The sequence below is a fragment of the Parus major genome, chromosome 3, assembly GCF_001522545.3.
Source record: "Parus major isolate Abel chromosome 3, Parus_major1.1, whole genome shotgun sequence".
Classification (NCBI taxonomy): domain Eukaryota; kingdom Metazoa; phylum Chordata; class Aves; order Passeriformes; family Paridae; genus Parus; species Parus major.
The window spans coordinates 16,240,953-16,253,268 of record NC_031770.1 but is presented as its reverse complement, the minus strand read 5'-3'; the positions used below and the strand labels follow the sequence as shown (position 1 = coordinate 16,253,268).

Here is a 12,316-nt window from a genome sequence, read left to right as displayed (position 1 = left end):
CCAAGGAAATGCATTCCTCTGGTTTTCCTGCTGCTTGCTCCGGAGTCCTGAACTGGGGGAGTTGTGCAAGGTGCAAAGGGAAGTCTTGGTGAGTGGGAGGTTATGAAGCTTTTTGAGCTGCTCCAGGGAGCCATGGGCTCTTGAGAGACACAGTACACAGTTCCCAGGAAAATATGGGAGGACTAGCAGCTTTGGGGATAGTCAAGAACTGCAGAAAGAGCTCTTTGGCCCAGGGAGACTCTTGTGGGGTACAAACACTGCCTACCCCTTGAAGCCTGGCCCTGGCTGGCACACAAGTGGCAAATGTGAACTCCCTTTCTTTTGCAGGACTTGTACTCTCCAAAAAGCATCCTTGCTCAGAAAACACAATGGAAAATTAACCCTAGTGCATTCCATTTAGCCAAACTGGAGAATGTACAGAAGCAGAGAAACAACATTTATTTAGACTGTGAAGTCTTGCATTGCAATATCAGTGTCAGGTGTTATGGTGGGTCTGCTGCCCCCAGTGTGACTTCTGGGAAGGACATTTAAAAGTCTGAATCTCAGCTGCACCTTTTGACAGTGAGAGAAGTGCTTCCAGCATAGGAGTGCTTAACCATGTTACCATTGTGCCATTATCATTGTAACCTGTTCCACATCAGAATTAAAAATTAAGAAGAGGCAGGATGAAACCATGTCAGTTTCAAGTTTCTCTGTATAACCATTTTTTATGGTACACCTCACTCCATATAAATCTCCTCTAGCCTCTGAAAAATGAGGTCCTTGAGTCATTGTACAGTAGAGGTATTACTTTTTGTATTTTACTCAAAATCATTATGTGCTCTATTGTAATGTTGGGAGCTCAGTTCTTTGTGACAGCTACCAAAAAATATACATTCATTTTTATCTAGTGCTGACCAGTAGCTAGCAGGCAGATACTGCAAAGTATTTGGTAAAGGGAAAATCTGTCCTTGGACAGAAATACGTGTAAACCAAGTGCTATTTCCTGCAAACTGGGAACACAAGAACTCCAAGTGATTGGAGGCAGAGGGAATTCAGATGAAAAGACCATGTTTATAAAATCTCACAGGCATATTTGTGGGGCTGTGCCTTTACAGGTCTTGCTGGACACATCCAGATGGCCAAGCAGCATTAACTGTTTGTGGATAACCTGGCATTTAAACACGGGTACTCACCTGTGTTTGTGACCTGCTCAGCTAAGCTTGGTATTTCCTTTGGCTTTGGTCTCAGACAGGACTAGTCCCTGCAGAAATGAGGATTTTGTCCAAGTAAATATTTCTTCTAAAGAAGGACCATACTTCTGCACAAAGCAGTATTTCCCTTTAGTACAAAAACATTTCCCCTCAGAGGCTGCCTGAGCTGTTTGACAGGAGCATGCACAGCTCGGGGGAGATACTTGAAGTTCACCTGTTTTGGTGTGATCAGCAACTCACAAGCAAGTTTCTGATTGCTGTGAGAGTAATTGCACTTGATATTTTCGAACCAGAGCAGCTTTTCAAAAATCAAATGAGAAATCATGAAGAGTCCTGTGTTCAGGGGCTGTCAGACATGTGGTGGCAGAAGGACACAGCTCTGGGAAAAAACACAGAGCGATCAGCTAAGTTTTGTGTGGAATAGTTAAAGTTACTGTACCACAGAATAGCTGGGAGTGGAAGAAGCTTCTGGAGGTCACTTAGTCCTTCCTCCAAGTGGGTTCAAGTAGAGCAGGTTGCTCAGGTTCTCCTCCACAGCATCACAGGATACCTGCTGATGCTGACACATGCATAATATCCACATTTTCTCCATCCTAATCAGAAATCTTCCTCTTAGAAAACTGTTCTGTCTGGGCTGGATTGATTTGTCTTGGCTGGTGCTCATATTCACAGAATCTGTAAAGTCAGGGGTCACTCCAGCCCGCACTATTTATGGAGCCTGGGCTGGGGTGATGTCAGGCACAGCTCATTTCTCCACTGCCAGAAGAGACTTGCTTTTGTTGGCCTGCATGGGGCCCTTCCAAGGGGAGCCAGAATGGCTGTGGAAGACTCCAGAGCTTGTCCACAGGAGCAAGACTCGTGTGAAGGCTCACTCTGTCTCTGTGCTTCACCTGTAGAATTACAACACCCTCACCAAGGAGGCCGTGGGTTGCTGTAGCTCAGCTCTGTGTGGATCCTTGTCCTCCTCTTCCCACACTGCTCTTCTGCAGAATCCATCATGTTCCAATCTCCTGATCAGGGATGGCAATGTGGGAAGTTCCCGTCAGAAGGGATGCAAAAGCTGCATGTATTGTTGAAAATGCTCCCTAATGGTTTTGCTGAATAGGATAAAACATCTTGATATTCTCAGTCAAGTAAACGACCGTGAAATGAGATTTTTGTTTGTTAAGTGTCTGAATCACCTGAAAGGTACCAAAGGCAAACTTAGAGTGTAAAGCACCATCTCCTAAATATATTTGATACTATGTACATCTGCAAAACAGCAATGGCTTTAGTAGGAAAAGTGCTTTACCTTTCATCTAAGAATAGTGGTTTTAGGAAAAGTGTCCTTTAAAAGCAAGACCTGGTCACTATTTGACTAATAGTAGCACAGAACAGAACATCAAGGATATAGCCCCATCAGGCTAGACAATCAATTTCCTGACAGACTCTAAATTAACACCTTAATAATGTTACTTTGGCATTATAAGAATAAAGTTACAGCATCAGAATTACTTAGCAAGCAGCTGTAAATCTAGGATGGAGTTCTGGTCTCACAAATCATATTCCAGACTCCTGAGTACAGCACCACACCACTTAGCTACAGACTGCAATTCTCTTATGTCCTGTTTGTCCCTGCTTGAGACACTTTGGCTCATAAAATGTGTGCACTGAGTTTTCTGAATTAAGAAAAAAATATGAAAATATGTTTTTTTTAGTCTTCTGCATACTTATCTGCAGATCACTGCAGATCTCCAAACATTTATGTCAGTTTTGTTTTACATTCCTCTAGTCCTTAAAAGATAGCTTGTACTTTGAGGTGATTTTGGAGGCTGATGCGCTTTATTACACTGCCATTTCTGCTGCCTTGCTCAGTAGAATAACCTCTAATTGCTCTGCATACCCATCTAACTTTCTAATAAGATTAATTCTGTCTTGTGTCTTGGTAGTCCCTAATTAACATGATTTGTCTTCACAGTTAAGGGCTCCAGGGTATTGCAGCAAGCTCAGAGTCGCTGCTCAGTGAATCTTAGAAGTAGTTAATCCATCCTTCCATGAGCAGAGCAGAATCTCCTAGGGAGCTTCAAAGGGCTAAATTCGTTGCAAGGCATTGATGAGAGAGACACAGGAGGCAGAGCAGCTGCAGACCTCGCCTGGAGCTGTGGCTGCCAGGCTGGATCATCCAGGCAGGGCTGGAGGGAGAGAGCCCTGAGCTGCCCCTGGCCTGCTGCTTTCCTTCTGCTCATTTAGAGCTCCCCAAGATGGGTGCTAATGGCACTTAATTAACCTGTTCGAGGGCAGAGGCAGGGAGATGGGCGAGCATTTGATGTGGCTTCACCCAGCAGCCCTTAAACTCGTGTGGGAGCTGGAGGTCATGCATACACTCCTCCTGCTTTGTGCCTGACAAGAAAAAGCTTTCCGTGGCACAGACAATTAAGAATAAACTTCAGTTTATCACTGTATAATTGGCAAGAGCCTGAGTGAATGCTCATAAGAATCTATAGCCTTTTCCTCATTATGCTTCTGCTGTTACACAGCTTTTACTTCCAGCATCCTTTAGAAACTGGACGTATCAGGAAGCCAGAAAGCTTTTCTTGCAGGAGGTTTCACGGCTTCTCTGAAATGAGGAGGGGCTCTCCCCAGACATTCTGCTGTTGAGGCTTCCAGGTTGGTCAAGTTTGGGTGAAAAGCCAGATTCAAATTATTTATGTATTAACAGCACAAAACAGAATGGCTTGAGGTTTGTTTCCGGATGTACATCAGGAAAACAGAAAAATTATTTTCTGTCAATAGGATCAGAGTCTTAAAGAGAGCCTTAAAAATAAGAGATGTGGATGATTATTTCTGGCTTCCTGGTTCCTCTCATTTAAGTCCCAGGTTCCTGCAGTGGGTGAGTGCAGAGCAGCCTGGGACTAGAAGAGCCGTGGCAGAGCATCCACACCTGTGCTCCCAGCTGCTGGCAGGAGGAGAAGGGAGCACAAGGTGGGTTAAGTACCTGGTTTAATACTAGACAATATAAATACAGAAAGTTCTGCATGGCAAGAGACAATAGAGAGAAACCAGCAGCAGAGCTGATTCCATAAAAAAAGAGCTTTTAAATTGCTGATAAAATTACAGAGCAGCAGGAATGAGTCCACTTAGGTCAGATGAACTCTCAGCAAAGTGCCCTGTGCTGTAAACAGTGCTCATGCCTTTTGTTCTCCCTTATGTTTGTTATAATTTGAAGCTAATTGCATTATTACTCTGAATGCTGGCATACTTAATAAGGATGCCAATTAATTAAAATTCTCCCTCTATTCCATTAGTAAAGAAAAAAAAGCAAGCACTGAGCAGGAGCAAGGCCTCAGTTGTTTTCACAGCAGTGCCCCTGGCTGGCAGCAGAACCAGTGGCAGGTTCTTCAGCATCCCTGGCTCTTCATTCCCTGTCTGACATGCAGATGGGCTGTCATGCTCTTCTGACGTACTTTGATGAGTTTACCTCTAGCAATGCATATTCCTTGGCTGTAGGTATTACTTGCTACAACTTTCCCATTTCCTGTGTCTAGGTGTCCATGTAGCAATGTTTCCCCCCACATCTGGGAAGTTACATGTTCTCTGCAGTGGCTCATACTATTGTAAAGCACGATGCCAAATGCCATTGGTGGTTCTGGGACCACATCATTTATCCAAGGGGAGGGAAAAAAACCCAGAAACAGTCTAGGAATCAAGCAGGTGCAACTTGCAAAGATAATTCAGCAAGTCCTGTCAGAATTCTGAGGTCTGCCCCACCACCGTGGATTATCCAGTGGGGCCTTGCATTTACTGCTCAGCAGAAATTCTCCAGTCTCAAACACTTCAAGCACACCCTTATTTTATGCATCAAGTCAACTGAATTAAACCATAGGACTGGACTGGAAAACTTCACCCAAGGATTGTGGAATGTCTGGCAGTGGAACAAGCTGTACTTCAATCTCACTATTTATGGGTGGCTGCTTTTAAGCGTTCAAAACATTGCAGTGCTGCAGAGTAAAAATAATTTTGATGGGTCCGTGTATAATTAAAGCTTTAGTAAGTCACTTCACCTCCATGCAGGCCCCCCTTCCATGTAATTTAAGATTTTTGCTGCGTATTTTTAGCCTTGGAAGTCTGTGAAAGTTTGTTGCAGTCAAGTTTTGAAGTTTTCATTAAAAAACTCGGCATTTTTAGAAGAGTTAACTTTTTCTAGAGCATTAAATACAAGGAAAAATCTCATTTTTGATGCAAAGGCACTGCTGTCTTACTTGCACGTGGGCTGTCTTCTGTAGAAGTTACACAAACACTGTCAAGTGTGTTTTGACCGCACGACACAAACCTCCTAATAACAAACAGATGCAGAGCTCAGTGCTGGAGCTACCCAGGTGCTGAGACAGCTGGGATCAGCCATGGGCACACAGTGCTTTGGGATGTTTTCCACATGTGTTGGGGAACCAGAGAGCTACTCCCATCCACAGCCTGCCTTCTGCAGGCTCAGGATCTGGAACAAACCCTGTGGAGACAAGGATTGCAGGTGCCAGCTCTCCCTTGTCAAGTGACTGTATATTTTTGTATACAGCGAGGCCAAAGGGAATGGAGTGAGCCAGAATTCCCTCTGGATGTCCTTCGGACATGGGAGGGGAAAATAAAAACAATGTGCTGGCAGAAGCTAAACAAAACATTTTTAATAGCAGGCCATGGAGGAAAAATTCATGAGCTACTCTCCATGGCAACATCTAGGCTCTGTCACGTTTGCTGCCTCCACTCTCTCCTCCTTCCCTTCAGCTCCTGCTGTTCCTGCCCAAGTCCTGCCCACAGGACCTGGCATTTGCAGGCGATGGCTTTGGCACCAAGGTGTCATCGATGTCCCCTCCTGGCAGATCTGAACCTGTGGGATTCAGGTTGTTAATTCTAAGAGGGACCAAGTAAGCCTCCTGTTTCCTAAGCTGTCCACTGCTCCTGCTCTTCTTACCCCTCAAACTGATAGAACTGCCTACCCACTCCAGCCCCCTCGCACTTTATCTGCAGGGGCAGACTTCACTCTCTATGGATCCTGGAAAGGGGGAAAAAAACTTGCCCATGGCTGTTTAATTAAGCTTTATCCTAAAACTTCAACTTTTAAGATGTTAGTCTAAAACATGTTTATTTCTAGGAAAAAACCCCAAACCAGGTAATTGCACTCAGTCCTGACTTTCTTCCATAGCTGAAATGTACTACAAGTGGAAAGATGCAGGGGATGCCCTGAGAGGTGGCATGTGGGGGACACCTGAGCCTCGCTGGTGCTGCAGCACTGTGATGAAGTCTTGCCACCTCTACATGCTTCATATTTCATAGCATCACAGAATTGTTAAGGTTGGAAAAGACCTTTAAGGTCATCAAGTCCAACCACCCACTTGCCAAGAGAAACAAATCCAGCAGCCAAGAACCAGTGAGGAATTGCAGTGTCAGTGACAGCCTCCATATTCTGCACTAAGCTCTGGCCCAGCCCATGGGAACAGCACCATGAGTTCCTCAGCTCTCCTAAACTGCTCAGTGGGAGAAGGCCACAGACTGTCCAGCTGGATGCTGTGCGCCAGGAGTGCAGCTGTAACCCTGTGGACTGATTTTCATCTATTTCTATGAATAGAAAGTGGCTTGGTGTCTTCCATTGCTTGCTTGGAGTGCCTCTGAGGAAACTGGTAGGAATTTGCCCCCTGGCAGAGAAGCACAGCTGGCCATGGAGCCAGGTACTCACTAAAGGTCAGTTCCCTTGAGAGGACACCCTGCAGCCTGCACATCTCTATTTTTGCTGCCAGCCAAAGAGGTTCACTGATTACCCCCTGTCTGCAATCACAGCTCTCTGAGGGAGCCATGGGAAGAAGGGCATAGTGGAGACCTTGACAAGAGCCCTGCACTCACAAGCTGCAACAACCACAGAGGATGACACAGACATACCTCTCATGTTTTCCTGAACCAGCCTTTTCTGTTCAGAGAGCTTCAATAAGCTTAGAAAGAGCCCTTATCTCAGGGGGTTTAGATGACACACCTGCACTGCAGGTTCTCTCTCATGCAGCCCAAGCCCCAGTGAAATCCAGCCAGGTGGAGACTGGGGACACTGGTGAGGATTCACACTGTCCAGAATGCTTCTAGGGTATTTTACTTTGCATCTGTTTCCTCAAGCAATGAGACAAACAATTGTCTGCTTTAGGAAGCTTTAGCAGATCATCATCCTGGGCATTAATGTTTTACAACTCCATTTTATTACCCTGTTAATAATGTCCTTTCCACAGCCCAGCTCTACCCTCCTAAGCAGAGGAGGAAATGGTGCTGAGCATCAGCAGATAGTGCCTTACCCCTTCCTTAAGAAAGGTTTAGTGGTTTCCCTCATCATTACCCAAAGGGCTACAGCTGGCATTGGATTGATGGCAAGAATGAGAGACCTCCATGCCCGAAACCACTCTTTACAGCTCTACCTAGAGTATAAAAACAAGTTCATGACACTGGGGAGCCCAGAATGTCTTGACCAATAGATGCCATATTCACTGCTATAGCAAGGCAAGGAGTGCAATCCTTATAACCATTCTTGCACAGCTTTTTCTGACTCACATGAGCAAGAGCCAGCACATCTCATGAGCTTTCAGCACATCCAGCACATCTGCCTCACGTACCTGCCACAAATGTTTAATGACAGCTAATAATCATTTTACTTTGGGAAATTGAAAGACACACACCAGACATGTCCCCACACACAGAGCTCCCCTGACACAATACACGGGTACAGCTCATCCCCACAAAACACACACTTGTTAATTACATCCCCCTTGATGATCCAACAGCCCTGCTCCCACAGACACCTCCAATTTTGTTCCCATCTTTGCCCGTACCTGCCTCCAGCTGTGTGCTTCCTGCAGCTTTGCTCCAGCTCCTCAGTTGTGACATGGGCCTGCTTTTCCTCTCTGGAGCAGGAAAGGAGGCACCATAATACTGCCTTATTTACTCCCAGCACCACAGGGGACTGTCTTAAATGATCTCCAGGCTTTCAGGAAGAGGAAAAAATACTCCCTACCCCCTTCCCTGGCTCTCAGGCTTTTGTAGGGTAGGGATCATCATCATCATCGAATCACCATCATAATCTCCACATGTGGTCCCTGATTGCAGTAATTTGGGTTTCTGCTGTTCCTCCACCTGTACCAGCTCATCAGATGTGATTTCCTTGCAGCAGAGATGCTTTCTTCTGGGAAGCCTCGGGTACCTGGCAGTCAGTGGGAAGCCCACTCAGCTGTCTGCATGCTCAAGATACTTGAGCTTACACTGTGGTCATCAGTGTCCCGTCTCCCTCAGGCTCCAACCAGGCTCCTACTTCTGACCTTCCTGGGAAGCTGCCATCACAGCTGGTCCTCCACATGAAACGTGCCAAGCTCTGTGTCTGACTAAAACTCTTGCAGGAGTGCCCAGGATAGACTTTCTTGTAAAAGCAGGAGAGGAAAAAATTCTCTCCTACAGCTTAAGGTATTCCATAACAAGTTCCCTTCTGCACTCGGATAACACAGAGCAGATTGTTCAGGACAGGCCATGGTCTTAATTTCACGGCTTTTTCCACCCTGCATGAGTGACTCAAACAATAGAAAACCAGGGGAGGTGACTCTGGGGTGTGAGGTTTTGCTCTAAAAGAAAAAAACCCAAGCTATCCCTCTTATAGTATTTTGCTGTACTCTGTGAGGCCAGGAACCAGCAGGTGATGCTCTTGGGAAGGCCATGGCTGCAGAGGTAACAGCAGACACCAGAGAGGGGACTTTATCCTGCATGACAATGGACCAGAGAGGAGAGAAAGGGCAAAACCCCCTCATTTTCCCCTTCATTTTATTGTGTTGTTCTGCAGACAACATATCCCCCTCGTGTCCAATGGGTTAAACTCCTGGAAACAAACATCTTTCTATATTTACTGGTGTAATCTAAAAATACTCTGATTGTGCTGACAGCCAAAGCAAGCAGAGGCTCCCAGGGGCTCTTTTTCTACCCTGGTACCATGTGGGTGCCCCAGCTGGCTGACACTGCCCCAAGTGAGATGAGTCTGAAGAGCGAGATCAGTGTCACACCCCCTCACAGCCTCGCTGCACATGGTGCCTCCACCCTCTGCCTCCCAGCTGCTCCAGAAGAGCAATCCTCAGCTCCCACCCATCCATCCCTCTGCCCAGCCCCTGACACTTGCTGGCTTTGGGTGCAGCAGGGGCTGTACAGTTCAGCCAGGTGATTGCAAGGGGCTGAACAAACAGACTCATGAAAAAAAGGACAGGACATCTTCATCAACTCCCCTGTGTCCCCAAAGAGGCTGCATCAATTCATGATTTAGAATAATCCCAGATTTCATTGCAGTGTGAATGTTTTCCACTGGGAAGACAGAAGAAATGCTTACTACAATTTCTTTACGTTATACTGCCTTAGCTGCGTGGGTGTTCAGTTTATAGCTGTTTGTGGAGTTATTGGCTTGCTGGTTGCACTCACAATCTGAGACCTCTTTGGACTGATGATTTATTAGGCCAACATCACCCCAGCAGCTGGCATTCCAGGTTTAGGATTTCTGGGCTGTAGGGATTCAAGTGTCTGAATGCCTGGTCAGGGAGGGAAATGGTTCCAAGCCCCAGCTCTGAGGCAGCCAGGTGGTCTCAGCAGATACAGCTTGCCTGGCTTCCTTCTCCTCCTCCTCTCCACCTCTCTGTCTCCAGATGCAAATATTTCCATATTTGGCAGTGTGTAACCACAATGGCTTCCTAAGGGGAAAACATCTACTTTGGCAAAAGTATTTAAGACTCTTACTCCTGCTTCACATTCTCAAGTATATGTGGAATAGAGGAAAAATGCTTCCATCCTATGCCTGCTGGCATGGCTAAACTCATGTATTCAAAAATGCCAGCAAGCTCCCAAATCCAAAGATTGGCTAATCATAAGTAATAAAGAAAATGCACTGACATTGGAAAAATGAATTGGTTCCCTCTGAAGAGGAATCAGAAGCCAAGGTTCATGAGATTTTAATCCCAGTTTCTGTATCTATTCCCAGTCCAGAGGAGGACACTTCAGTGCTTTGTTAGCTTTATTCCTTTCTGAATGGGACTAGACTTTAGCTTAGTCACTGTGGTATTCAGGGCATTAATTGTCTAATTCAGCACCTTGCTCTGATGATGTAACTATTCTAAAAGCTCCAGTGGAAGGATTTGAAGCTGTAGTTTAAGAATTATTGCTCATTTATGACCTTTCTTTGTAACACATCTTGGAAGAGTTAAAGGTAAGGCAAGAGGGGAAGATTTTCATTTTAAAAAGAGACAGGCATTTTCATTTGGCAAGATTTTGCATCCTGATGGGAAAACATAAACAGTGCCTGATCTTGCCTCAATCCAAATTTAATCTCAGAAAGTGCTGTGGTATAATTTTGAAGACAACACTTTCAGGAAGCATGAGGGAAATATTCCAGACTTCCTTCTGCTTTGAAAAATCTATAAAAGAAAAAAAGGTGGAAGAAGCAGGGCAGAGATGTCACATAATCCCACACAGGGGACACAAGAGACAGAAGTGGAAGACAGTGCCACAGACCTAAAGACAACTATGGGGACATTTACACAACATCCTTTGGGATTATAATGACTTTCCCTTTCCTCTCTGCAGACCCTTCTGTTTTTGTGCATAAGGGGATGAAACCCTGCCTGTGAAAGACAGAGGAGGAAGCCCAGGGGTGGCTCTCATGCAGAAGATGCTGCCCTTGTCCCTGGCAGTGATGCTCTGCTGTAGGGCTGCCTTCCCCCTGCCCTAACAGCCTCTGTGCCTGCTCTGTGCCCAGCTCTGGCAGGTGCCACAGGGAGGGGGTGGGAATAAGAAATTGGATCCAGCCAGTGGCAGGAAGATAAGTGAGGTTTTAGGAGCTGGTGGAATGTTAGGAAGACGCTGGAGTTGTTAGCTTGCAGAGGGTGGCAGGATTAAAAATAGGCTGTAGCCAGCCTTCCCCAGCATTTTGGCATCTCAGCTGCCTGTTATCCTTGTGACCCACTGAGGAAGAGGCAACAAAGAAGGAGATTCTCTTTTCCACCACCTCAGCAGTGCAGGACAAAATGATATTTTGCTTCTAACCAGATGGTTCTGCTCTCTTGGTCTGATAAGATTTACTACAAGGGTGTAAACTAAGTGTTTTGTCCCTGTCTTCAGTCAAACCAAGGGACTCCCACTTTCCCCTGAGTTCAACAAGGCACTCGTGTACTGAAGATGTGATAATTCATTTACATCTTACATCTGTTCACTGTAACTGCTGTTACAGGCAGTTTTTGTAGAAATCATCATTTTAATTCAAGATATTGATAAAAGATGGCATTTCATAGAACTGTGTTATCCAATACAAATAACATTGCACCTTGGTACTTACCTTAGCAAGGCTGTATTTGTTTTAGAAAAACCAAAGACAATTCATAATGCTAAGAGGTGTTGAAATCCATACTTTGATAAGGTGCCTGAACCTCCTGGCCAACAGATTTTATTTTATAGGAGCCAGGAACTGCTTCTTCTGCTCCTTACCCATAGTGTGTATTTCTTCATGATGTCTATGGACAGACAAGGCTTCCCTGAGCTGTGAGTTTCAGCCTGCCATGAGCACCAGATATCAGCTAAAAGTAAAAAATCTGCCTTGTCCAAGAGTGTAAATTTAGGAAGAATCTTTGTGAAAGGCTGCTGTAGGTTTTTTCCCCAGCTTTAACTTTCGTACATCAACAAGATCCTTCATCTGAAACCTTTTAGGAAGTTTGACGTGTAGTTGCAAGATTTGTAAGTTGGTCTCAAGCAGAGCCAAGGGCTGCCACAGCAGGTCCCCTGGCTCCAGCACTTTAAGAAGTTTAGCTGCTTCTGCTTGGTTAAAACATGCCTTCAGTTAGCAGCTTGTGACTGAGGAAGGCATTGTGCAAAAATGCAGTGCCACTCCATTTTTTTGGGGTCTGCTTCTTCTAGAGCAGTATTTGTGCATAGCAACAGACCATTAGAGATTTCTAGAGCCAGTCCTGCCCTTACTCTGGGTTTGGTTTTCCTTTTGAGAGCTGCTGTGTAGTAAGTGTTTGTCCCCAGGAGAGAGTCACCAGGCAGAACAAAGGTGTTTCCACAGATACACAGCACTCCCTTGTAGTACAGAAGTGGTTTCTGCTGGG

General features: G+C 45.5%; 1 protein-coding gene and 1 long non-coding RNA gene across 7 annotated transcripts in view; one reads left to right on the top strand and one right to left on the bottom strand.

Moving 5' to 3' along the window:
* Positions 1-12,316, top strand: part of STUM (stum, mechanosensory transduction mediator homolog) — a 46,864-nt gene that overhangs the window by 19,316 nt on the left and 15,232 nt on the right. The window lies entirely within an intron of this gene.
* On the bottom strand, positions 5,106-8,064 carry LOC117244160. Of its 2 annotated transcripts, XR_004496723.1 has the most exons (3): positions 8,027-8,061; positions 7,496-7,615; positions 5,106-6,051 (listed from the first exon to the last, which is right to left on the bottom strand). It is a non-coding gene; the product is annotated as an uncharacterized LOC117244160 (long non-coding RNA). The 2 variants fall into 2 exon arrangements; XR_004496724.1 differs by lacking the exon at positions 7,496-7,615 and having other exon boundaries at positions 8,027-8,064.